The 27,245-nt window shown below is 40.8% G+C and overlaps 1 pseudogene; it reads left to right on the forward strand.

The window, feature by feature from the left end:
• The first annotated feature begins 1,993 nt into the window (after window positions 1–1,993).
• On the forward strand, window positions 1,994–11,522 carry LOC131515434 (parafibromin-like; annotated as a pseudogene).
• The last annotated feature ends 15,723 nt before the right edge of the window (window positions 11,523–27,245 follow it).

Below are 27,245 nucleotides of genomic sequence, written 5' to 3' on the forward strand. Positions count from 1 at the left end.
ATTGAGGCCCTTGAAATACCAGATATTTCCCTTGCTGCATTCCTCCTGATCATGTTTGCAAAGCTTGCACCCTTGAGATAGTGTGTGTGACCCCGGGAAGACGATTGCCGGCTGGGAATTGGTGATCTCAGAAGAAATACACTGGGCCCTTTGTGTCATGGCTTGAGGACTGACCTGCACTGAAATAGGGCCTGGCTGGTCACACTCCTAGGTCCAGCCTTTTCCTGCCCATCTTTAAACACGCTCTGTCCTCCCACGTCCTCGCAGCCGCGGTTTCAGAGAAGAAGTTGAGCCTACTCGGTAAGGGTGGTATGACTGCATTCCAGAGAAAACCTTGCTTGTTCTGACCCGTGAGAATTAGGTTTTTTTCTTTCTTAAAGTTTTAAATTTTTGCAGCTCCACAAACCTGGTGCTAAAAATATCACTTCCATGTAACCAAAGCTGCTTTCAGTAGTGCTTTGCTCCTAGACGATCAGACCATCAGGCGTCTCGATTAAATGTCAGACTGTCTTTTCAATAAAAACCATGAAATCGTTTAGTTGAATCCACGGTGAGAGAGCTTCTGCATCCTCAAAGAGAGGACGTGTAATGCCCGGGAGGAGCAAGCTGCTTCCCAACGTGCTATTAAACCTTGAAATGGCAGTGGGTTTTGTTCACCTCACAGCCTCTATTTATCATTTTTTCATGCCTTGATTGTGGAACTGTTTTTTTTTTTTTTAATTTATGTGAAGTAGAAACAGTTTTCTACAGAGAATCCACTCACTGTGTGTTACTAAGCAAGAAAACTTTGAGCGCTGCAAGTGGCTCAAATTCCCTTTCAGTGTTCTGTTGCTCATCTCCTCTTTCTCTGAAATGAGCACTTCCCTTTTCTTCCTCCATCTACATTCCTCGGAAGCTGTCATATTTTACACAGGGTAACCGCAAACCTAATCAGTGCCTCCAAGTGGAAAAAAAGTTGTGTGTGTGGGTGTTCATTCATAGATACAAAGAACAGATTGGCGATTGTCAGAAATGGAGGGTTGGGAGGTGAAATGAGTGAAGGGTGTCAAAGGCACAAATTTCTAATTATAAAATAAATAAGTTGTGGAGCACCTGGGTGGCTCATCCGGTTGAGCATCTGACTCTTGATGTCGACCCAGGTCGTGATTCCAGGGTGGTGGGGTCAAGCCCCAGTTGGGCTCTGCACTGAGCATGGAGCCTGCTTAAGATTCTCTCCCCATCTCTCTCTTTCTCTCTCTCTCTCTCTGTCCCTCTTTCTCTTTCTCTCTCCCTCTGCCCTTCTCCCCCACTTGTGTGCTCTCTAAGATAAAAAAATAATAAATAAATAAATAAATAAATAAATAAGTGATGAGGATATAATATACAGCATGGTGACTATAGTTAATAATACTGTATTGTATATTTGAAAGTTGCTAAGAGAGTAGATCTTAAAAGTTCTTATCACAAGGAAGAATTATTGTCATAACTATGTATAGTGACAGAATTATTGGGGTGATCATTTCACAGTATTACAAATATCATATCATTACAACATCTGAAACTAGTATAATGTTATATGTCAATTATACCTCCATTTATAAAAGTGCTGAGCCCAGTGGGTACCCAGCTTGGAAAAACCCATTGTCTGAAGGAAGCATAGGGCATTTTTTTCTTCTAGGATGATGCCTATCCCAGGCTACTGTCTTGGTGAGCAGAGAATGGGCTTCGTTTCAATCCCTACATGCCCCTTGGGTAGGCACCTTTGTAAAGCACACACACTGCCCAGCTGCACGTGTCAACTCTTACAGGTTCATACATGATATGAATGGTCCACATGTGGCTTCTTATATATGCCAGACCAATCAGAGCCCTTCTGTGGAATTTTTTCCAACTAGACCGAATAGAGTCAGACTCTGTTGGTGAAAGTCAAAAGATGAATTTCATGAGGTATCAGTGACTGGGATTTCTACCATTTGAAAAAAAGCTATTGGTAGTAAGAAAGAATGATGCCAACATGCACAAAGAAATAAGAGAAAAAGAGGGCAAGCATTCAACCAGCCCTGAAGTTACTGTTTCCAGAAACGCCCACGACCAGCAGCATCCTGCCCTTATCATGGGTGGGTGGTTTGGTTGTTCAGCCCTCCCTTGGATTCTATGAGTCAATAGACAACCCTTTTGCTTAACTTCTTTGAGCTGGGTTTGCATCATGGCAGCTTAAGGGTCATGAAAAAAATGCAACAGTACTGCAAAGAGCAGCCATATATCATGGCAGCCGATGCTTCCAAAGGTGGCTCCATCTTGCAGATATCAGTCTCTGACCAGCCATGGAGGAGGTAACTACAACCTAGACACAGAGAGGTGTGTGCTTGTTACATGATTAAGAAGTGACAATTCCCTATTTCTATCTGGATGACCTTATGTAAGTCTTGAGACCTCTGTTTCTACATCTGTAAAAAGGGAATTTTAATAGTTTCCATCTCATAGATTTGTTGACAAGATTAGAGGTAACAACATGTGTAAGTATTTGGGATAGTGCCTGGCTCTCGATAAAGGTTAGATATGATTATTATTCTTTTATTATTTCTAGTGTCAGAATGGTTCTTGACATAGGATAGGCACTAGTAAGAGTTGCAATGGATAGAAAACCTCATTTTAACCCTAACTCCACAGCTAACATTCTTTGACCTTAGGTAAGGTATTTTTTTGATCCTCAATCTCCTCGTATATAAATGGGAAAAATAATATTTTTTTGCAGGTTCATTGAAAGATAACATGAAATAGCGTGTATGAACAAATTTTATAAACTCTAAACTCTACCCAACTATAAAAGATGATTAGAAAGATGAATCTGTTTGCTTCTTTTCAAAGATGTTAAGATACCAGTATTTTAATAACTAAAAAAGAAGTGAGATTTTGAAAACTAACATTCATTTTAGATGCCATAGGTACTATATGTTCTAAAAATAGAAACTTTTTGCTACATTAGAATCAATAAAACTATTTTTTTAATGTTTATTTATTTATTTATGTATTTATTTATTTATTTATTTTGAGAGGGAGAGCGGGAGCCAGCGAGGAAGGGGCAGAGAGAGACAGGGAGAGAGAGAATCCCAAGCAGGCTCCACTCCCACTGCCAGAGCCCAAAGCAAAGCCCAACAGGGGGCTTGATCTCAGGACTGTGAGATCATGACCTGACCTGAAATCAAGAGTCAGACACTTAACTGACTGAGCCACCCAGGTACCCCTCAATAAAACTATTTTAATTTTCATTTGAAAAAAATGTGTCCTTTAAACATTTGTCCTTTTCTTGAATTTGCCCACATGCAAAAATCTTGCTTTCCCTTCATGAGACACTGTTGGAGAAATTTGAGGATATTCCAAGCTCAGCCTGGGAAAATAGCAATTTTAAAATTACAAGTCAAATTTTGGCATGATGTTTAAAACATTAGCCTGCATACAACAAAAGAAGCTTCAAATCATACCATCTGTTTGTTGTTGTTGTTGTTGTTGTTTTTTGCACACTAGTATTTGATAAGTGGAGATTTAAAAAATAAAAGTGAATACAATCATCTCTGGACTGTTTCAGTGAAAGAGCAGCCTGACCAAAAAAAAAAAAAAATCTATTGTTTTTATAGCAAGTTTGCAGAAGATGTTCAGCAGAATAAATTCAAGTTAAAGAATAAAATTGTGTGACAAAAAATTTTGAGAATAGACAAGTTGAACACAGCACTACAACATCCCATTTCTCTTTTAATTTAGAACATCACCATCTGTTTCCATCACACATCCCTCCCCTCTTAACCTGAACATTTGCAAGGAAGGAACTAGAAGGTGGAAGGGACTAGAGAAAGCCCGGGTTTCTGACTCAGCCATTTTCAAGCATGGTCACAGATCTGCTCAGAGTAGCTCCTTGGTGATGTGGTCCCAAGGTTGCGGCAGACACTATTGACTGCCTTCCAGCAACACTTTCCTTTGCTTCCTTGCTAACAAAATCTCAATTTGTTCCAGTTCTCAATATGCCTAGCCCTGGGGAAAACTTGTGATTGGTCTGTCAACTCCTTGCTACTACAGGTGGTGGAAATGACCCAGTTCCAGCCAATGTGCGATAAGAGGAGTCTGCTGGGGAGCTTTGAGACAGTATCCCATCAGACAAAGGGGGAAAGGCCCATGAGGACAACCCTTCTGTCTTTGAACACTTAGGTGAAGATAAGATGCTTGGAGCTGCTGCAGACTTTTGGGAAGGTATGATGGGAAGACAAGTCCATCAGAGACACTGACTCAGTGGCTTAGCCATGTTGAGCTGCTGACCCACTCCGGAAACTCACATCTCTGGACTTCTTGTTACCTGGGTAATTAAATGACTTTATTGGATAAAATGCTGTTAGGTGTTTTGTTACTTGTAAGGAAAATCACCCTAACTGATAATAGGGTCTTCCACAAAAAAAAATTTCACCCCCTGCTTTTCCTCCCTTCTGCCCCATAATATCCACACAAATACTAAGCTGTGCATTTAGAAGCAAAGAATGTCAGAATTAAAAGGTACTCTACATCTCCAATTAACATGATAAAGTAAGAAGTTCAGAAGTGATTCCCCTTGTTTAAAGAGTTGAGCCATGATAGGGCAAATGCCTTAGGGAAAGGAGAAACATACCTAAATCACCTGAACTTTGGTGTGAGTCACGGTTTCAAAATGGTCTGTGCCTGAAGAAATGCAGAAAACTTGCAAAAAGCATAAAAACAGAACTTTAGAGAAACTCCTTATTCTATACATTTATTTGTAGACAGTCAAATCTTGTTCCACAAATATGTGGGGGTTTTTTCATGTTTTTACTTGTCTTTGAAGAGAGAGAGCATGAGTGAAGGAGGGGCAGAGAGAGGGCAGGGACAGAGGATCAGAAGCAGGCTCTGTGCTGACAGCAGCGAGAGACTGATGTAGGGCTTGAACTCACAAACTGTGAGATCATGACTTGAGCCAGAGCTGGTCACTCAACCGACTGAGCCACCCAGGTCCCCCCACAAACGTTTTTTCTCTATATATTTTAAATCATCTTATTTCTTTTTTCAATAAAGGGGAATCCTATTATAGTTGTTGTTTTCTGAAAATGCTGGTCTCTCTGGAAAATTTCGACTGTACTATCCTCTACTATTAAAAGGAACAGAAGGAATGTAAACTGCTCCCACAAGCTTACACATGTGATGGAGACAAATCTAAGTTTTCTGGCTGCCACTATAAGTTTCCCTACTCCACTAGGTAGGTCAGTCTAAGACATTTGGTAGAGTTTTATAGTTCAACTAGAACAATTTCAAAAGCTGATGTAACCAGAGTAAGTAAATAATAAATGTTCTCCTTCATTTGCTGTTACATGGGGTAAACGGAAGTCATAGCATATTTACTTTGCTCACTTGAAGAGTGATTTATGCACTGATGTTACCAACCTTGTTTCAGGGGCTGATAGCATTATACATGCAGCTCAGGAAGTAAATGAGGAGCCTGTCATTGAAACTCCCCAAAACTGTCCTCATTAGCAACATGAGTTAGCAAATACGATATTGATGCTGCTGTACCGATTCCAGCTTGGGCACACGCTATTCTAGTACATCGTCTCCTGCAGACCCTCTGTGTGGTCAGGGCAAAAACACTAGGAGGAAATCATTTAAAATTTAATTTTAAGATTCTTTGGGCAGACCATTATAAAATTTTATTGCAGCCATCAACAGGGAGCCACAAAGGGATACAACAGGACTTGAGTTCAAATTACGGTCCATTTCTGATCATGTATGCCCACACTACTTGCACACTGGATTGTCCTTACCCTTGGCAAAATTGTCCTGGAAAAAACAGGAAAATAAGGATAGTTTGTCTTAAGTTCCAGTTTCCCCATCTAGCATTCATTCAACAAATATGTATCCTTTTAGGTGAGGGGGACCCTGCAGACCACAAAGCAGACTGCCTGTGCTCAGGGGTCTTTGTTTGTTAGGCAGGAACCATAAACAAATCAATAAGAAATACATAATATGATACTGAATAACCATAAATGCTACAATGAAGAATAAAGGACGGTGAGGGGATGGGAGTGATATTTCAGATAGGGTTCTCAAGGGAGAGGTGACTCTGAGCGGGAAAGCAGATAAACTGAGGAAGCAGCTGCCTAGAGGAAGCATTCCAGGCTAATGGAACAGCAAGAACAAAGGACCTGAGGCAGGTCCTCAGTTGGCATATAAGAACCAGCAAAGAAGCAGTGTGATAAGCAGAGTGAGCCAGGGGTCAGGTCTGTGAACTAGGTTCAGAGAGATAGCCAGGGACACAATCATGCAGGGCTTGGAGGTCCCAGAGAAGACTCTGGGTTGGTTCTAAATGACAGTGATGTGACTGGAGGGTTATTGCAAGACAGTGACACGATCCAATGTGCCTTTTAAAAGAATGCTCTGGCTGCAGTTTGGAGACTAGATGGAGGTGTGGGGTGCAAGGAGGAGGAGGAGGCTGAAACTAGAAATAGGAAAACCAGTTAGGGGATTATTACAGAAATCTTCCAGAGACAGGATTTCTGGTTGGGTTAGATATGGAGTGGAAACGAAAGAGAAAAATGCAGGACTGGTTAAAAGCCTCACCAACTGAGTAGTACTATCAGTAAAGAAAAAAAAAACAGGGGGCCAATTTTGAACATAAGTGTGAAACTATAAGAAAATCCCTCTTGATGGGGATATGTATTGTAGATGTGCACGCTGGACCCAGCTATTACCAAAAAAATACATTAAGGGTGGAAAGGCCCAGTTAAGATGATCTCATATGCCCTTATGAGGCCTTATAGTGTGGGGTCCTCAGAGATTTGAGGGGCCGATGCCACATCTGCTATCAGAGATGGCAGAGAGGTGGGGGACACATGTACCCACCATCGTACAACAGCACAGCACCCAGAAAAGGAGATTGTTGTGAAGGAAGACAAAGTGACTGTCAGGCATTCTAGTAACCCCAGAACATCAAGATCAGTTACGTAGTCTGGGAGACGGGAAAGGAAGGCAAACCAGAGAACATCGCACGCTGGATTCTACCTTATTCATACTGAACAATGTATGCTTTTCGCATCCTACTGTTGATGCCCTACTGAGGCTACTGAAACCATTGCTGTGGTTAGAGGCCCTGACTGAGGAGATGTTCTCGGATAACTCACGGCGAAACATTAACTTCAGCAAGGATGGACAGAAGGGCACCCTTAGAAATAGGTCCTCAGGGATGTGCTCAAGTTAAAATGAGGGGATGTTGTAGGAGGAGCAAAGAAACTGTGAACTGAAGATGAAGAATGTGTGGACCTTGATAAAGAGAGATTGGCTGCTGGTTTGGAGGGGCCAAAAGGAAGGATTGTACAAGCTGAACAGATCAGTCTTTGTCTGAAGCTGTGTCAGTGGGAAAAAAAAAATTGCTGCAAAGTCAAGGCTAAGAAAAGATCTACAATCGAGATTGATGTAGATGATGATATGGCTGCCCCGAAACAGAGGCTCTGGGGGGATGTTGAGGTAACTAAGGCCCAAGATATATCATCAGCAGAATTGGGGGTAGGATCAGAAATACAGTAAACTGTTTCCAAGAATACTTTTGCAATTCTTCAATCTGTAAAGGCCAGAGAAGAATGAAATATACCTTATCCCAAATATCGTATCTGTAGATCCCATGTTGTATACCAAATAGCCTGTCCCAGCTGCCTATAACAGATATGACCAGGAGACGTTCAAAGGAAAAGAAGAAATGGAAGTCTTCCAAAATGATGTTATGGTACCTACCAGGGAAGGCCACTGAAATCTGTAACAGAGGATGACTCATCTGCCCATAAGACCCAGACTCCTGAACACTGCCAGTTCTGAGACCGGTTTCTCAAATCAGTCTTCTACCAAATGAGACAAAAGAATCTTTAGCACCCATGATCATAAATTAAGCACATACTACCTCTTTAAACACCATGCTTAATGCAAAAGACCTTCTACAGTCTCTGAATTTGTCACATCAGGTGAAAAGGAAAACAAGGCTGCCAATGAGAAAATGAAACTATGATTCCGAGTAGAAAAGAGCAAATGCAGCCAGAGGGCTGAGTTCCTTATAGAGTAGCAGTTCACTTAAGTGAACCCTTAAGCAGCCGGCCCCTTAAGCACATGCCTCAAGAGTCGGGGGCACCAGGTTGTACCATTTGTCATACTGGGTCCTGTCTGGCAGTCCAAAGATTGGCCATGGCTTTTGCCTGACGGATCACCAGTTGAAATATTTGTCAAATTTAAAGAATTTTGTCTCAACTATGATGAAATTTGTCTAGATCTAAATGTCCAGCAATAGAATGAAACAGTGTTAGAACTCAGTTATCACAGTGGCACCTGGATGGCTCAGCCGGTTAAGTGTCTGACTTCAGCTCAGGTCATAAACTCGTGGTTCGTGAGTTCAAGCTCCATGTCTGGCTCTGTGCTAACAGCTCAGAGCCTGGAACCTGCTTTGGATTTTGTGTCTCCCTCTGTCTCTGTTCCTCCCCCATTTGCACTCTGTCTCTCTCCCTCTCAAAAATAAATAAAGATTTAAAAAAACTTAAAAAAGAGAACTCAGTTATCACAAAATTTCTTTGGATAGATCAGTTTTCTTAGAGTTCTAAGAAACATTGATGGCTACGTGGTAAAACATACAGCCCACTTGAGATTCTGAATTTTCTCCTGTTTCTGGAATTTGGATCAAGACACATGGATATATCTTGACCTAAAGGCTGAGTGAGGCTCAAGCTTTATGAATTTACCAAAACTTACAAATGAAGGTCATAGATTGATCTTTTAACAAGACCTTATTTAATGCTTTGAGGAGAACCCTGATTAATATACTTATGTTCTGTGGTTTTTATCTTTTCCTGTGGTGTCCTCCCAACTCCTGCATTTCTTCTCTATTTCTTCATCTGCCAGAAGGCCCTCCTCTCTCTCCCACTCCTGTGTTCAGGGAGCGACATATAGCAGAGCCCCCTGCCACGCTTCCAGCTATGTGATGCTACTGCTAATGGAAGTGCAGGTTGAAAAACAAGATATTATTTGTTATTTCTCATTGTAAGTTTTGTAATTACCATGACTGCTGTTTAGAACACGTTGGAACTACCACTAGTCTGAAGCCCAACCTCTGAATGATGTGTGTCTAATCACAGAATGGAGTGGCAGTGTTGTAAATGTCACCCCACTCTACTGCTCTGATATATGCCCTCATTAAAGTTGAGGAGAAGAAATTTAAATACCAGGGTTGAGCTCCTGAGCAATCATGCCATTTCTGTTGATCACCTAATGAAAATTTATGGCATTTAACAGCGAAGAGATAAGTTTACATGGGGATACTAGCTTCCACAGCCGTGCTAACCCCATTTCCAGAAAAGGCCTTCCACCACACTTGCCCTTACAGTGTGTTTTAAGATTCTCCTAATTGCAGAAAGCACTGTAGGACCGAGGAGAGGTTGGGCACTTTAGTTCTGCAATTTTATTACCAATGATACACATAAAATTTAGATACTGGTAAGCATCATGAGAACCCTGAAAATTGAAACGTAGAGGCCAAAGTAAAGGCAAACTTTGCTTGATCTGTTTTAGACTATGCTTATACTATTTTCCTAGGGTCCCACAGATGTGATGTTTAATAACAACTATTAAAAAAAGCAAATATGGAGTATAAATATGAGCATAGAAACAGCCACACAGTGAAAAACCATTAACACCTTAAAAAGAAGCAGAGAGAGACATGTATCACATATTTGAAGTGGGTGAGAATTATGTCATCTCCAGAATCCAATTTGTGAGAGGAAATAAATATTCCCAGGAAGCCACAGGAACTCTTTCTGGTGGGGTGATTGTGGACTGCAACAGCACCCACTGCCTGTGCTGCGCATCGCTTGGCCTTTCTGGTTTGGTGTGGGCCCGTGGGACAGGGGGTGCAGGTGGCTGACGCCACGCTGCTCTTGTCTATGCTCTTTGTTCAATAGACTGGGTCTGTGGTCTCCTTCTCGGCTGAATCTGTAGAAGTGTGGCAAGCCAACCTGGTAGTGTTGTAAGTGGCCGCGCTGCCCCTTAGTGACTGTTTGCTTCAAGGAAAGCCTGACCAACAATAGATTAAGAAAAGGAGAATGTTCAGAGCGCCTGGGTGGCTCAGTCACTTGAGCATCTGACTCTTGATTTTGTCTCTGGTCATGATCTCACAGTTTGTTGAGTTCAAGCCCTGAGTTTGGGTCTTCACTGAGTGCAGAGCCTGCTTGGGATTCTCTTTCTCTCCCTCTCTCTCTGCCCCTCCTATTTTCTCTGTCTTTCTCTCTCTTTCAAAAGACAGAAAAGAAAAGAAGATAAAAGCAAAGCAAAGCAAAGCAAAGCAAAGCAAAGAAAAAGAAAAGTTTATTTTCCTCCACTGGACATAGGCAACTGCCATGTTAAGTCAGCAACATGTCTGTGCAAAAATTCTTCAGGCTTCTTGGCCAAAGGATGGCTGCTGTGGTTCTAGGCATCACATCTTATTTCAAGGCAGGTTGAAGCAGTGAAAGCAGATCAACTATCTGCCTGGTTTTATTTTTTCAGGAAAGCAAAGCTTTCTCAAAACCTGCCCCCCCCCCCCCCCGCTTTCCTCTGTGTATTATTGACCCTAACAGGGTCACACCACCCTGGGCTTAAGGGAGACGAGATATCCAGTTTTGAAAGAAAAGAACTAGATTGGTATGATTGGTCCAGACTAGACCAGATTAGTCACAATACACTCCTGAGCTGCCTCCCTGCCTCTCTGTACTGGACAGGAGTTCCATAGGAGAGACACAAAGGGAGGATAGTTTGGGTGGACAACAGTTGTGCCTGCCACTTGAACTAATGTAGCGAGTCCTAGCTTCCCAGCTCCCAAAGACCAGTCAGTAGCTGACCCCATTCTTCCCTTGCTTGCATGTCAATTGTATCTCATACTTGAACTGGCAAATGAAGAGACGATTGGGGGTATTACGAAAACAACTTCCAGTTCTGCAGAAACCGTAAGACTAACCTAAAAGAAAAAACTATTAGAGTTGTCACAATCAAGAACTTAAGATACACCAGTTTCTGAAATCCTTCTCTTTTCTTTATTCTAGAGGTGAAATACCAGACTTAACATCAAATGCTTAGAAGAGAATGACATTAGGTGGACATCTAGAGTCTGAAGCCACCACAAACTTAACTTTGCAGAAAATCAAACATAATAAGTTTCCTTCAAGTAAGAGTACTATATCCTCTCTTAAGAAATAGTTGGGATTATTACTTGTATTTTGGCAAATTGGTACAAGGAAAGGCAACCCATCTGGTCTGGAGGGGAAAGTTTTCCAAATGCTAACATTGGACCTACTCCCTCAAGAGCTAGGGTACAGGTATATAAGCCTTGCATTCTCTTTCACCTGTCAAACCCCTACAGATCCCGCAAGACCCTGCTTACCAATAACTTTCTTTACAAAATCTTTCATAGAATTCTCAAAGCTAGTCGAACCATCTGTAGTCTTACAGCCCTTCTTCATATTTCTGATTTAACTCTTACCACTGACTGACACGCTGGAATTATTTACTTAGCCCTGACTAACCAACCAGGTTAGGAACTTATCCAGGGGAGTAGTTTTGTTCCAAACACTTCGGACAAATTGGGAAGTACAGTAGTAAGTTCTCAACATATTTTTACTGAATAAAATTACAAACTTGAATAAGTAACAACCTACGACATTGAAGCCCCATATCTTCATTGAAACTGTCAAAAAATTAAAAATGCATTCATGGTCTCCAAAAAGAGATTAGCAAAGTAAAAAGCAAATGCAAACCAAGAAAAATATTTGCAACTCCTATCATGTAAAAATGGTTTATTTTTCTAACATTAAAAACTCCCAAACAAATTGAGACGAAAAAGATCAACAAGACAAAACATAAGCAGGCAAGGACATGGACAGGCAGATCACGTAAAAAGAAGTATAAAGGAAACCTTAGGGGAGCTTGGGGGGCCCAGTCAGTCGAGCATCCAACTCTTGATTTGGGCTCAGGTCATGATGTCACTGTTCACATCGTGAGATGGAGTCCACAAGGAGAATCCCTGTGTGGGATTCTCTCTCTCCCTCTCTCTCTGCCCCTCCCCTGCTCCCAACATGAGTACCTGCACGTGCACCCTCTCTCGCTCTCTCAAAATAAATAAGTTTTAAAAAAATAGTAAAGGAAACCTTAAACCAGTGTGAAGATGTTCAATCTTCTTCATAACTTTTTAAATGCTAATGAAACTATACTGGGTTGCCATCCTCACCCATCATACTGGCAAACATTCAGAGGTTCAGCAATACCCTCTCTGTTAGTAAAGCTGTAGGGAAATAGGCATTTCTGGTAGAATGCAAATAGCACGGTCCCTAGAAGGGCCATGTGGTGGTAACCATGCAACATTAGAAATGTTTCCTCACTCTAACCCAGATCTCATACTTCTGGAAACTGATCCTACAGCAGTGCCTGCACAGCTACAAGGTGGCATATGCACAAGTGCTATGTTGTGGTATTGACTGTAAGAGCATAAGAAGAGAAGCAGCCCGTTTCCATAAATGGAGGATTGGTGACGTCAACCATGGAACGTCTCACAACAGAATCCATACAGCTGGGAAAGAGTGAGGTTCCCTTCTCTGTTGTGCTGGAGGAAGGCATCCAGGACAGATGGTTGAGTGGAAAGGCAAAATTCACACTAGTGAACACACTGGGATGCCTGTGGTGTCATAAAAGGGAGGGTAAATTTATTTTTGTTTATTTTTTTAAATGTTTACTTTTGAGACAGAAAGAGAGAGTGCGTGTGCACATGAATGGGGGAGGGGCACAGAAAATGAGAGAGAGAGAGAGAGAGAGAGGGAGAGAGAGAGAGAATCCCAAGCAGGTTCAGTTCTGCACTATCAGCACAGAGCCCAACATGGGGCTCGATCCTACAAGCTGTGAGATCATGACCAGAGCTGAAATCAAGAGTCAGACACTCAACTGAGTGATCCACTTAGGCACCCTGTTTTATTTTTGTTTATAATTGCATAAAGTACTGAAGGTGTATACTTCGAGGGGAGGGAAGAGATCAGAGAACAGGGCGGGTAGAGTGGAAGCAGAACTTCTCATCGCATGCCATTCTCATTTTTAAAACCTGTGAATTATTACTTATTCCAAAAATTAAGTCATAATTTTAAAATCTTACATTTTGCACACAGGTTTTGGAGCCAGATTCTATGTCTTTTTATCTCTGCCTCACCTCTTACTACATCAGTGAATTTGGGTAAGCTTCTTAACCTCTCTGAAGAAGATTTTGAGGAGTTGATAAATGCAAAGAAACAAAGCCTAAAACAGAGTAAGTTTTGTGTAAGTTTTGGCTGTTATTAATACTGTATTTAAGGGGCGCCTGGATGGCGCAGTCGGTTAAGCATCCGACTTCAGCCAGGTCACGATCTCGCGGTCCGTGAGTTCGAGCCCCGCGTCAGGCTCTGGGCTGATGGCTCGGAGCCTGGAGCCTGTTTCCGATTCTGTGTCTCCCTCTCTTTCTGCCCCTCCCCCGTTCATGCTCTGGCTTTCTCTGTCCCAAAATAAATAAAACGTTGAAAAAAGAAAAAAAAAAATTTAAAAATAAAATACTGTATTTAATAATAATAATAATGTTGAAGAACTCTGGGTAATGCTTTTGTGATAAGATTTCCAGAATCTTCCTAATATTCCCATGTGACAATGGAGTACTACGTGGCAATGAGAAAGAATGAAATATGGTCCTTTGTAGCAACGTGGATGGAACTGGAGAGTGTGATGCTAAGTGAAATAAGCCATACAGAGAAAGACAGATACCATATGTTTTCACTCTTATGTGGATCCTGGGAAACTTAACAGGAACCCATGGGGGAGGGGAAGGAAAAAAAAGAAAAAAAAAAGAGGTTAGAGTGGGAGAGAGCCAAAGCATAAGAGACTGTTAAAAACTGAGAACAAACTGATAGCTGATGGGGGATGGGGTGGGTGGGTGATGGGTATTGAGGAGGACACCTTTTGGGATGAGCACTGGGTGTTGTATGGAAACCAATTTGACAATTAATTTCATATAATAAAAAAATATATTCCCGTGTAATAGGTATACTCTATTTCTCTTTTCAAAGATAATAAAATGAATGCCAGGAGAAATAGTGATTAATCCAAGAGGGCACTGAATCAGAGCCAAGTACCAATGCAGGAGCTGACACCTGGGTACTGCCATCTCGTTCCACGTCACACATATGGGAACACTATGAGACCAGTGCATTGATTTCTATTCCTTTATACCAAGTCAGAGAATATAATACATCTGATTTTGAGGTATTAGGAATGTGCAAACCGTTTCAAGATGAGCAAGGCATCTGCAAAACACAGCCCCTGAAAGTAACTGCTACAATTCTTGATGAAATCTTCCTACTAATTTTCTAGTTGCCCAGAAAACAGGGGTTACCATGAGGCTGGGAGTTTCTAAGGAGAAACTTTAACTACAGGCAACAGGTTCAGCTGTAATGCTTGTGTTTACAGTGCTGAACATGCCCACCCTCTGATTGTCTATTTTTAAAAATAAGAATTGTTAATGCCACAATGATAGAATTAGCTGGGCACTGTCAGATCATTTGTCAGTCCCCTTTGGATGGCTCAGTTTGCCTTCTTCTGTGGAAAATGAATATCTACATGACATTTTGCTATTTGAATTATCAGATATATCAGATAACACCGATTCAAAACAGTACAAAGAAACATTTCAGGTTTTCTTTCTAATCAAAAAACGAAGCCTAACACATGGTGAAGAAATTGTGCCCCCTGCTGATTTAATTTGATATCAATGTCATCAGCTTAAAAAAAATTTTTTTTGAAACCTCCAGGACTGCAGGAGAATGCTTGTGTCTTCAAGGTCAGTAATTTTAGTGTCCTCTCGGATTCTAAGGCAGCCTCTGTCAGCAATTAAGAGCTCTTTGCTTGATATCGACCTTGGAGAAAAAGGAATCAAAAGAGGAATACTTCCTTTTGTGAGCCATATAAGAACCTTCTCAGTATTCCTCATACCTTTGTCGCCTCTGAATGGGAGAAGCAGGCAAGACAAAAAGCTTAGGGAGACGTGTGGGCTAATGGTGAGCACAGCCCCTTGTGATTACTTTCACTTTTATTAGGACACAAAGGACGCTAGAACTCCGTTCCAACTATCAGGAGAAATAAAAATGCTCCTTGTGATTGATTGAGTTTATTCAGTCTGAGAATACTATCATTGCCATGAATAGCAATCATGGTCATACATTCAAGGCGACTGGAAGTCATTTTTTTAATTTGGTATGAACGACCTCTTCAGATTCTAAATGTGTCCTTTGAAAGGGCTCCAGCCCTGGACAAAACAGTGAACTATAAACGTAGCAACTGCAGCCCAACCCTCCCCTCTTCTGGGATCCTCATATTTGTCTTGATGTCTTGGGCCCTTCCTTGCCTATTACCTTTCAACCCGAACTTTCGATCTATTTCCTTTTCTGGTCTGGTACTAATTTCCAAAAGTGGCCAAGCAATCCTTCAGGAAGTTTTCATTGACAGAGCTTATACTCTTCTCTGCAATGAACGGAATGTTTATGGCCTCCCCAAATCCATAGGATGAAGCCCTAACCCCACTGCTATGGTATTTGGAGGTGAGGCCTTTGGAAGTTTAATTAGGTTTAGATAAGATCATGAGAAGGGAGATCACATGATGTGATTGACGCCTTTATAAGGGCACATGGAGAACAGAAAGCTTTCCCTCCACCATTTTAGGATACAGTAGGGTGGCCTTCTGCAAATCAGGGAGAAGGTCCTCACCAAGAACCCAACCATTCTGCCACTCTGATCTTGGATTTCCAGCCTCCTGAACTGTAAGAAATAATTGACTATGGTTTGAACCCCCGCCCCCCCCCCCCCCGGGTACTATTTTGTTATGGCGGCCTGAGCTAAGACATTCTCTCAAAGGAACACATCTTTAGGAGAAAGTCCTGAACTTAGAAAGGACTTCAATGGCGCATCCACCCTTGGAGAAGACAATGGAGGAGGTGTTTGGAGTAGAGGGCAGCTCCTCATGCCTCTCCCAGCAGAGGCCATGGGCCACATCACTGCTTTTCTGCAACTGTGAAGAAAGCAACATTTTCCAGTCCAAAGGATGTAAAATTTTGTTCTAGATTCAAGTAACAGGTAAGTAGGAAAAATTGTCTCCCTCCCCCCGCCCCCATCCCTTAGAAGGACTTTCAGTCTTCCCAGGGTCCCTTTGTTCTTTAATTACGGTTGCCAGATTTAGCGAAGAAAAAGTACAGGACACTCAGTTAAATCTCCATGTAAGAAAATAATTTATCATTTACATTTATTGTTTATCTGAAATTCAAATTTAACTGGAGTCCAGAATTTCATGTGGCGACCCATCTTTGATTTCACTGCTTTGTTTTCCAGGGCATTCTAAATCCCCCCTGAGCTACTACTAAGCCAGAAGGGGAAGGAGGCCCAGGTCACCGCCGCCGCTGTGTCGGGCGCTGGCTCCCTCTAGCGGCCGTCAGGGACCTCTCACTCGCCGAGGAGGTGCCCTCTGAGCAGCGGCTGCCCTGCGCCCGGGGCCTGGGAGAAGCTCAGACACCACACCCTCAGGGGCGTTCTCCAAGCAGTGGGGAAAGCGCCCAAGTTCAAAGCGGGCTAAACTTAGATCCATTACACACCACCCCCCACCACCCGGGCTACAGGAAAGTAGCCCTGTTCCCATTAGCAAAAATGGAGTTTCTTTTGTTTCCATTCAAAGTACAATAGAAAAATCTCTCTAGAACAACCTAAGCTGTTGGTTAATGTCTAACCCAGCGCTGCACTCCATCACTAATGACCGACTGATAGCTGTCACTGCGTCCTGAAGGGAAGTCTAAGGCCTTCTCCCCACTAACCCCAAATGCTTTATCAGGAGTATTTATTGAGACAGCAAGCTCCAAGAAGGTGGAGACACTTAACCGGTCTTCTGTAATGTGCCTAACACCCAGTAAATATGTTTCATTGAAATATGTTTCACATTGTAGCACACTAGTGGCTTTGAATTAAAAGTAAAGAAGAAACCCATTCTTATCCTCAGATAATGACTACTTCATGAGGAGAGGGGGTGGTAGCTGAAGTACTTAACTTTCAGCAATGACTGTGGAATTGGGTCTCGGAATTCCACTTCCGCTCCCGCTCTTACCATAGTGGACTTACCTCACTTACCATTGGCTGAAGTGAGGGGTTTAGAAAGAAGTGTGAGATTGTTTTACAGTACACGATTCACAATGTAAGTGAAACGTCTATGATAGTGGAATGGAGCCTGAGCATGGGTTCTAGAATCCAGAGGTGACTCCCAGATTCACATTTTGAATTCCTTGAAGGACAGACAGTTCCTTCAGTAGAGGTGTTCCATGGTTGCTTGTTGAATGAATGAATGAATGAATGAAACTATCACAGCTGTCTCCACACCAAAATTTACCTATCATGAAACATACTCACTGACATTATTGGGATTAAGGCAAGGCAAGTAGAGACTTTAATGACCAACTTTGGTGTTAGGAGCTACATCCCCCCCCCCCCCCATCAGTGGCAGTACTAAGGATGATTAGGGGCAAGGGTGGACTTTAGTCTCCCTCAGTCTCCCTCAAGCACAGAAGGCGAGAATCTAAGCAAAAGCAAACATCTTGCTTTGCATTTTCAAGGCAAATTGCCAAGAAGTTGCCCCTTTTAACCAGATTGTCTCTTAATACCTACTACACAGATATGCTGGCCCTCCATCCCCTTGTACACCTGTCTTAGCCCTGATCTGTCATCTCACACACTAGGGTGGTAGGTATTTGCACAGGAAATTGAGACATCAGGTACTCACCCATTTTTAAATTACTCATAAAGAAGGAAATAATAATATGCATCTAATATGTGGCAGGTACCATCTCTTGTTACCTTATGTGATCTTCATGGTGTGTTAGCACAGACTGCTACAACAAAACATCATGGACTGGTGGCTTAAACAGTGGACATTTATTTCTCATAGTTCTGGAAGCTGGAAGTCTGAGGTCACGGTGCCATCATGGTTGGGTCCTTGGTGAGGGTCTTTCTCCTGGACCAGGAGAGAGAAAGAGCTTAGTCACCTGGTTAGGCTTACGATTAGAACCAGAAAAGAACAGTTTTAAGTCTTTTAACTAAATGTCCCCCTCTTTCCTCTTACCACTTTTTGTTTTTCCAAATAACTTAATTCTTGGGCTACTCAATGGCTCCCTCCTTGGCTATTTGCACTGTTCATACTCTTAGATAATTACTATTTCCTTCTTTAAGTCATCACCCACAGTACATACATTTCATTATCATTATCTTATCTTGGTGTAAGAAACACACCTAAACATACCTATGCACTTCCCTTTGAAGATAATATCATAACAGTAATAATTTGTCTCTCTTTTAATTGAATAAGTTACTTAGAAAATGATTTCTATACCTTATTTCTACTTGTTTCCTTGTAAAACCTCTGTCTACATTGCTGACATGTCACCTGCTCAAATATCTAAGATTAAATCTACTGGGTGGGCAGGCAAGTAGTTGATATATGATTAACAGGCAATTCTCTTTCAGGAAACTCAAGGTTGTGTAAGTACACCTGATTCATACCTCTGCAACTGCAGTGTGTAATAATAGAGCAACAACAAAGAGCGGCGATGATGACAGCCCAGCCATGGCAACTGGTTCTCTAGCTCCATAAGCCAACAGGGAAATTATGGCCTGGTGAAACAAACAGCTCCCAAAATCATTCCAGAAATTCCAGGGGGTGATGGGATTTTTCTTCTCATGCTTGCAGTGAAGAGACTATGTTGTTTAATTGATGCTTTTCTTCACACTTGTTCCATTGTTTCTATAGTTGCTTATAAGGCTCTTCACTCTCATTCAATTCGATCTCTGCTCAACAAAGATGTCTTAAGCCTCTTTCACATGCTAGACACTGAGCTCAGAGCTGGGAATGCAGCCATAGGTATCATCAAGTGGACACAGACACTTGTCTCTTCTGTTATATTCTTCTATTCACTTAATCAGGTTCATCTATTTTTAAATATTTTTTAATATTTATTTTTTTAAGTTCATTTATTTTGAGACAGAGGGAGAGAGAGCAGGGGAGGGGCAGAGAGAGAGAGAGAGAGAGAGAGAGAGAATCTTAAGCAGGTTCTGCACTGTCGACACGGAGCCTGACACGGGGCTCGAACTCACAAACTGTGAGATCATCACCTGAGCCGAAATCAAGAGTCATCTACTTAACAGACTGGGCCACCCAGGCGCCCCTATCTCTAAATATTTTGATAATGAGTCAAACTATAAGAGTATGAGGCTAAAATCATGGGCGCTAGTGAGAGAGACTTGAATATGAGACTTAACCTCGTCATTGCTACCTGTGTGTTCACGGACATGCATGTACTACTGAGCCTTCATATTCCCATTTGCAAAACAGAGATCACATCAGTGCCTTCTCCCCAGGGCAGGTGTGAGGATTAGATGAGACACTACTTATAAAAGTACTTGTTCCAGTGCTTTAAATTACGCAAGCACACAATAAGAGGAAGCTCTTATCACTTCATAATATGATTTTCCCAGGCATGTATACACAGACTCGACTGGTTTTCTGCCAGAAGGTGAGGGCCTCCTGGAACCATAAGCTAGACTAAGCTTAAGAAAAGATTTCAATAAGGGATGAAAATGATGTGTGACTCATTTCATAAATGGCCTGTGGTTGAATAGTGAACCGGGGGAATGTTCAAGTTCAGATTTCTCCTGGCAAGTGAAATTAATAGAACAAGAACTAGAGCTGTGGTCTAGAGTTCCCTCCATCCAGCATGACATTTCCTCAGATTTATTCCAGAGAAAACAAATCCTGGGAGAGGCTGTCAAGCACTGGTTCTCTGGTCAAACACCTTTGGAAAATGCTATATCACATATATTGTGCCTTATATATTGGGAAGGCACATTAGTGCATTAAAGATTCAAATACTAGCAGAAAAAACATTTAAGGTTTCTATCATTTTCCAAATTCATATCTGTATAGAATTCTTTTTTTTTTTTTTAATTTTTTTTTTCAACGTTTTTTATTTATTTTTGGGACAGAGAGAAACAGAGCATGAACGGGGGAGGGGCAGAGAGAGAGGGAGACACAGAATCAGAAACAGGCTCCAGGCTCCGAGCCATCAGCCCAGAGCCTGACGCGGGGCTCGAACTCACGGACCGCGAGATCGTGACCTGGCTGAAGTCGGACGCCTAACCGACTGCGCCACCCAGGCGCCCCTAGAATTCTTTTTTTTTAATAGCATCAATTAGCATCTCAAGAAACATACTTTGGGAAATGTTGCTAAAAGAAGCTGAAATGAATTTACCTCACAGTCATCAAGCGATGAAAAAGATGTATACTTGGGAAACAGGGAAATTCTTTTTCTGACCTCGACCCTTATTGGTAGCATAATCTTGATTTCTCCATATATCAAATGAAATGATAACACATCCTCCTCAGATAGCCATAGATAGAAGATTCATTATGAAAATGCATGTAAGGGAGGAATAGAAGTTGACAAATAAAAGTTAATATTGTTACAGTGTGCATGCTATCTTTTACCAGAATAAACACCAGGAAGCATTTCTTAGGAGTGAAGCCTTTTGACAGTAGATGGCTGGGAGGAGGTTGGCGTGTGTTCAGGACATAGCTATTAACTAAAGTATCAGGTAAGTGTCAGAAAGGAGTAGGAATTGATCAGGAGAAGATGGACAAAAGAAGGAAGATAATTCAGTGCTGGCATGCTGAGACCACCGGGAGAAATGATGAAAAAAAAAAAAAAAACAAAACCCCAGAGTGGTAGAGAGGCAAAGTCAGACTTTTTTATAGAGGGCCAATTTTGAGGCCAACAAACCACCGAGTTTCATCTCTCTGATCTTAGAAAAGTGATCAGAGCTTGAAAAACTGGGGAATCTTTAGCACATTATTTTTTTATTAAAAAAATTTTAATGTTTGTTTATTTTTGAGAGAGAGAGATAGAACACGAGCAGGGGAGGGGCAGAGAGAGAGACATACACACACAGAATCTGAACAGGCTTCAGGCTCTGAGCTGTCAGCACAGAGCTCAACTCAAGGCTTGAACCCATGAACCGCGAGATCATGACCTGAGCGGAAGTTGGACGCTGAACCAACTGAGCCACCTGGGTGCCCCTAGCACATTCTTAAACACATTAAAATTATTATTTTATTTTAGCACATGAATGTTTTAAGAAAATGATCATGTCTTATTCAGCTCTTTATCTTCTGTGTTCAACCTAGTGTCTGGTCCAGGGTAGAAGCTTTGAAATGTTTGGAAAATAAGTGAACAAATTAATATGCTACAAATCTAAAGAAGTAGATTCTGTACCAAATGGCTAGAATAAGGTAAAATAGCAAAGGGATAAAGAAAACGATAGTTGAAACAATGGAATTAGGAAGATCAACAGCTAAAGGTGTGTTAAGAGAGAGGAGACCAAGGACGAAAACAAGAACTACCCACCAGAGAAAACAGAGGGAGTCCGAGAGGCTGACAGAGAAACGAGTGTTTTCTAATATGACAGAAAAGTGGGCAGTCAGTGACATCTAATGGTCTGGGAGGTCAAATAGGATACAAATTCACTCTTTCAGTCATGAGTGGGAAGAGCAACAATACAATAACCCCAAACCCTGACATCTGGGATGTGGTGATGCAGCCTGGGTAGAAGTCTCTCTACATACACACATTTTTAGAATGTGAACATATCATAAGCTCACTGATAGGTGGAAAACAGAGATTTAACTTTTTTTGTTGTTGTTTCTCACACAGGTTAATTCTTTTTTGAACTTTTAACTATGGAAAAATTTAAACATGCAAAAGTACAGAAAGAAGTATAATGAACTCCCAGATGCCCAGTGCCCAGTTTGAAGCCCTATCAACTTGATCAACTTTGTTGTCTACACCTCCACCCACTCTCAGACACACATACTGGATTATTGCAAAGTGAGCACCGAACACCATATTTCAATCATAAAGACTTTGAGATTGAAAGGCATAAGGGCAGGAAGTGAAAAAAACAGCAATTTGGTGTGGTAGGCCTCCTTCTGGAGTAGATGAACACAACAAGCAAAAACCCAATAGCAAGGAGGAACTTCCCCTTCCTCTCCCAGAGCACGTGGCTGTAACCAGCAGGAAGCCATCATAGTGGGGCTTATCTCTGAATGAGAAAATAGAGGAAAACTACTAGACTTACTAAAGGAGAAAATGCCTTTGGATGAAGTTGAAATGCCTTTCTTCGAGGTGGATTTACTCAAGAAAAAAGACAAGTTAGAACATTTCTAATGTGAGACAAAATTGTACCTATGAAATTGAGGTGAACAATCTTGAAGATTGTTGAAAAAAATCTTGATCTTGTAAAAACAATCTGAAATCAGAAAAGTTTGGAACTTGAACTAAGAAACATTTAATGATTTGTATGGAAAGATGTAGAATGTTTGTGGATCAGATGATTCAATATTGTTAAGGTGTCAATTGACATTTTCATAAATTTGATCTATAGCGTCAACACAATCCCAATGAAAACCATAGCAGGATTGTTCATAGTAACTGATTCTAAAGTTTATATGGGCAAATCAAAGGACCTAGAATAGCCAAGAGAATTTTGAAAAAGAACAGAATTGGAGGTTTATACTACCTGATTTTAAGACTTGCTATAAAGATACAGTAATTGGGGCACCTGAGTGGCTCACTCGGTTAAGCCTCTGATTCTTGATTTTGACTCAGGTCATGATTTCACAGTTTGCAGATTCAAGCTCCGCATTGTGCTCTGCGCTGATGGTGCAAAGCCTGCTTGGGATTCTCTGTCTCCCTCTCTCTCTCTGCTCCCCCGCACTCTCTCTCTTTCTCTCTCTCAAAAATAAACAAATAAATATTTAAAAAAAATAAAGTAATCAAGGCAATGTGGTGTTGGTGTAAAAACGTTTAGATTCTTAGAATAAAATAAAGAATCCAGTAATAAATCTACGCATATATATTCAATAAATTTGTATCATTGGTGCCAAGGTAGTTAAAAGAAGAATGGAAGAAGAAAGCAGATACTATTAAAATAGTCTTATGTGTGTTTCCTGCAATATTATCATCTTAAAAAAAATACCCATGTTAAGACTGCAAAAGAGACACACATCTCTTCTTTTAAATTTTGGAGAAAACACGAGCCATTCGGCACAGGAATATAGATCCTAACACTTCCTTTCAAATGGAGTGGACCCACCCTTTCCAGGAATGAAGAGTAGTGGCTACTAATCTGTAACAAAACAATCCACGTAGGATTCCTAATATTTTCACAAGGAGTAGCTAGGCTTTAGGAAATTTGACATTGCTAATGTGATGTAGTAATTTTGCTGGAGGCTTAGCATAATTATTTCAAACAGGTCACTAGAATTTGTTTTTTGGGTGGAGTCCAGCAGAAGCAAGCTAAGTGTTTACACTAACCAAAAAACAGTTTCAGTGTTTTTTCATCATGTTATAAATGTCCGACTTCCAAGACACAATGAGATTTTGGGAATGACTTTGAGAAGATGCGGATAATTTTGTTCCCTCAAAAATCATTGCTCACAATAGAGTTATGATGCCATTTATCTTTCGTTTTGAGCCAGTTACTTGTGTGCTGTGAGTCATGATAATTAAACCAAATTTAGATTCTCTTACTCTTACCCTTCATAATTTTTTTTTTTCCATTTGAGACTAATGACAATAAAAAGCCTCTCGCTTGGTATGCCATTAGACCACATACTGTACTATGTAAAAGCTAATGATTAAGTTGATGAGTCAGGTACAGCAATGAAGAATTGGGTGGAGCTTAACAAAATTTTTAATTTCATGGGAAGAAATTTTGTTTATTACCAAAAAAGATCCTTTTCCAGGTGCTCTTCTTTGGTTTATAAGGTAGATGACTAGTATATAAGAGCCATATCATTTTAACGTACATGTTTTTTCAAAGATAGTTTATTTGCAAACACAAATGACTAATTCTTACATCATGGTTTTCCTGTTTTCATCTTTGCCTCTTTGTTAAGCTGGTGTCTGTGTACCACAGGCAGAACCAACCAGAACTAAAAAACCTGGTTGCTGTAACTCATTGTGGTTTGTCTGTGTGGCCACACCTCAGGATAGGAGCCTGGAAACACCAGCTTTGCTTGTCCTAGTCAAAAATTATCCACACCTCAGAAACTGATCCTCTCAATTTCCCATCTCTTCCCTCTCTCCCTATGCACCTATTATTTCCCTCTCACTAAGTACATGAATCTGCCTCTCTTTTTCTAGAAGGACCTATCCTGATTCTATTCTGAATCTGATGTCATTGAGATCATAATTAAGTAAGAGAAAGAGTCCAGGACCTGGCTCACACCCAGGAGGCCTGTGTCCTGTTCCATCACTGCCAGTATTTCTGTCTGAAGTGTGTGAGAGGCACAAACTCCCCTGTCCTCACTTCCCTTGCCATCAGGATGAGAGGGCTGGCCTGGATTATGGCCTAAATTCTGTGATCCCGGTTCTTTAGTTATTCCCTTTTACACTGTCCCCAGCTGACCTCCTCAAAAAGTGCTTTACAGTTTAAAAAGCTTCTTCATATCTTTACAGTTTAAACAGCCTTTCACACATCTGATCTCATTAGATCTTTATAGCAACTCTGGGGAATAGGCAAAGCAGACTTTATTACCTTCATTTAGGGGTGAGGAAACTGAGGCCAACAGAGGATTTGTAACAGGCTCAATAGCTCGTGGACTCTAAAGAGTGAAGCCAGGACAAGAGTCATACTCTTAGTAATCAGTCCCCTGTTCCCTGTAGCTACATCTCATGACGTGTCTGTACATAACAACGTCAAGGTTGGATCCTTCTAGTCTCATTTCCAATAGCTGAAAACACAAACGCCAATTCATTCGTTTTTTGTTCCTGAAATATCTTCCCTCATCTTAAGCTTCAGAAAATTCAAAAGTAATTCAAGAGACAGTTTCACAAACTAATCAATGTAAATGTGTTGAACAAGGATTGTTATAGTAATTGGAACAGGCAGGGACAAGATTAGGGTAAATCAAGACAGACCTTTGCTTTAGTCACAAAATATAAGAGGATACAAAAAGTCAATAATCCACATTAAGGTTGTAATGCAATATTTTTAAAAAATCAGAATCAATGCAAAAAATACATGACAAAATATCAACATCTTAAAGTTGGGATCAGTAAAGAAAAAAGATAAAAATTATTTGAAGTCAAATATATTCCTAACTAAATCAGTAGTTGTTGTTTTTTTAAATGTTTTTAATGTTTATTCATTTTTGAGAGAAAGAGAGAGACAGAGACAGAGTGTGAGTCAGGGAGGGGCAGAGAGAGAGGGAGACACAGAATCCTAAGCAGGCTTTAGGCTCTGAGCTGTCAGCACAGACCCCAACGTGGGGCTTGAACTCATGAACTGCAAGATCATGACCTGAGCTGAAGTCTGACACTTAACTGACTGAGCCACCTGAGCACCCCACTAAATCAGTAGTTTTGAGTCTCCATTGGCCGAACACACACCTCTTCTCTAGGACAGCATCTTATACCAAGGAGATGCACAACAGATATCTATTGACCTGAGATAAATTTGTATTTAATTGAGCATATTTATAAAATAAAATGATAACAGGTTTGGGGGGTGATTTGAAATTGCTGGGATAGACAGAGTAAAGAGGCAGTGTCGAGTGGGTCATAGCAGGCATTTAATCAATAGAAGTAATAATAGTGATATTTACTATGTATTATGTTTTAGGAAATGTCGATTTTATTTCTAAGATCTAAAGCTTTCTAAAAATGTGATACTTATCTTCATTCAGTTCATGGATGTTGTCCAAGTTATCACTTTACTCCTGAGATATATTATGTATTAATACTGACGTTAGCCAGTACTAGACAAATCACAGTAGCCATTTTTAAAAAGCTATTTTGCCAAACCCTAAGGCCTGAAACATCTATTCAAAGGCAAATAAGATATTGCCTTGGCCCTCAAACAACTCACCAGTTGATAGGAAGCTCCCCATTGGCCTGTTTCCTCTCTGTCCCACTGTACCCCCCCTCTACCCAGACCTTGACCTTCGGTGGTCCTGCTCTGAGCCATTAGAGCTGCCAGCAACGCCATATAGCTCAATGTATTCCTGCTTCAAGTGTGATAGGGATGTCAGCTATGGAAAGGCACCTCAGAGCTCTGAAAGCTTTTCCCCAGATAAATACTGCTGATTTACTTGATGGTAAGTTTCAAGTACATCTTTTCATTCCGCATGACCTTTAAATGCTGTAGTCCGTGTTTAGGCCTGAAGTTTATACCTACGTGGGACACTTTTAGCTGGAGGACTAAACAAATGAATAACCAACAAATTTTTGAAGCACAATTCAATATTGACTGGGAGACTACTGATACAGATGTTTAGCGCATTGTGTAATATCACCATGCCTGGAGAACATCCCCATAGCACCAATTTAAACTAGTGGTAATGAATCCCAACTTGCTTAGCAAGACAAACTCCATCATCATTCTTTATGGGTAATAAACACGTAGTTAGTTATTATTGCTTAAATTAATAATTACAAAATGACCTGGATCAACTTGGTCTCAACTAGCTCTTATTTTCAACAAGTTTAACATTTTCCTTTATGTTCATGAGCATTTACTATGTACTCTCTTCTAGGCATATGTTGGCATTTGGCCTTTTCCACAGCTACATATTAAAGGAATGAATTAAAATATAGCGTGCTCTCCAGCACCATATCAACAACCCTTATTTCTGCAACATTAACTCTAGAAATTTGTAACTAATTGAAAAAATCCACTGTACTGATTTTAATGGTTCTTTTAAATTGTACCATGTTCTTATATTAAACCATAATCTCATTTCCAGTAGATATGAAACACGCTGACCAATTACCTACTTCTTGGAGTGTATTTTATTTAACTCTTTCACATATACTAATGGCTTCTAATTGTTAAGGGGGCCAACACAGACTAGGAAAGAGGATCCTTAGATTCTGGCTGGCTGAAGAACTTAGTCAAATTTTTCTGGCTTGTACTCTGATTAATTTTTTTATACATAGCCAAAATAAGGGGGTATTTAAATTAAGTATCTTCCCAGATTCATGTTTCCATTAACACATGTTTCAGTCAATGAATTCTTCAATTAACTTATAGAAAAGTAGTATATTTCATTAACATGGTGTCCAGTT

This window comes from Neofelis nebulosa, chromosome 6, assembly GCF_028018385.1.
Source record: "Neofelis nebulosa isolate mNeoNeb1 chromosome 6, mNeoNeb1.pri, whole genome shotgun sequence".
Lineage (NCBI taxonomy): Eukaryota > Metazoa > Chordata > Mammalia > Carnivora > Felidae > Neofelis > Neofelis nebulosa.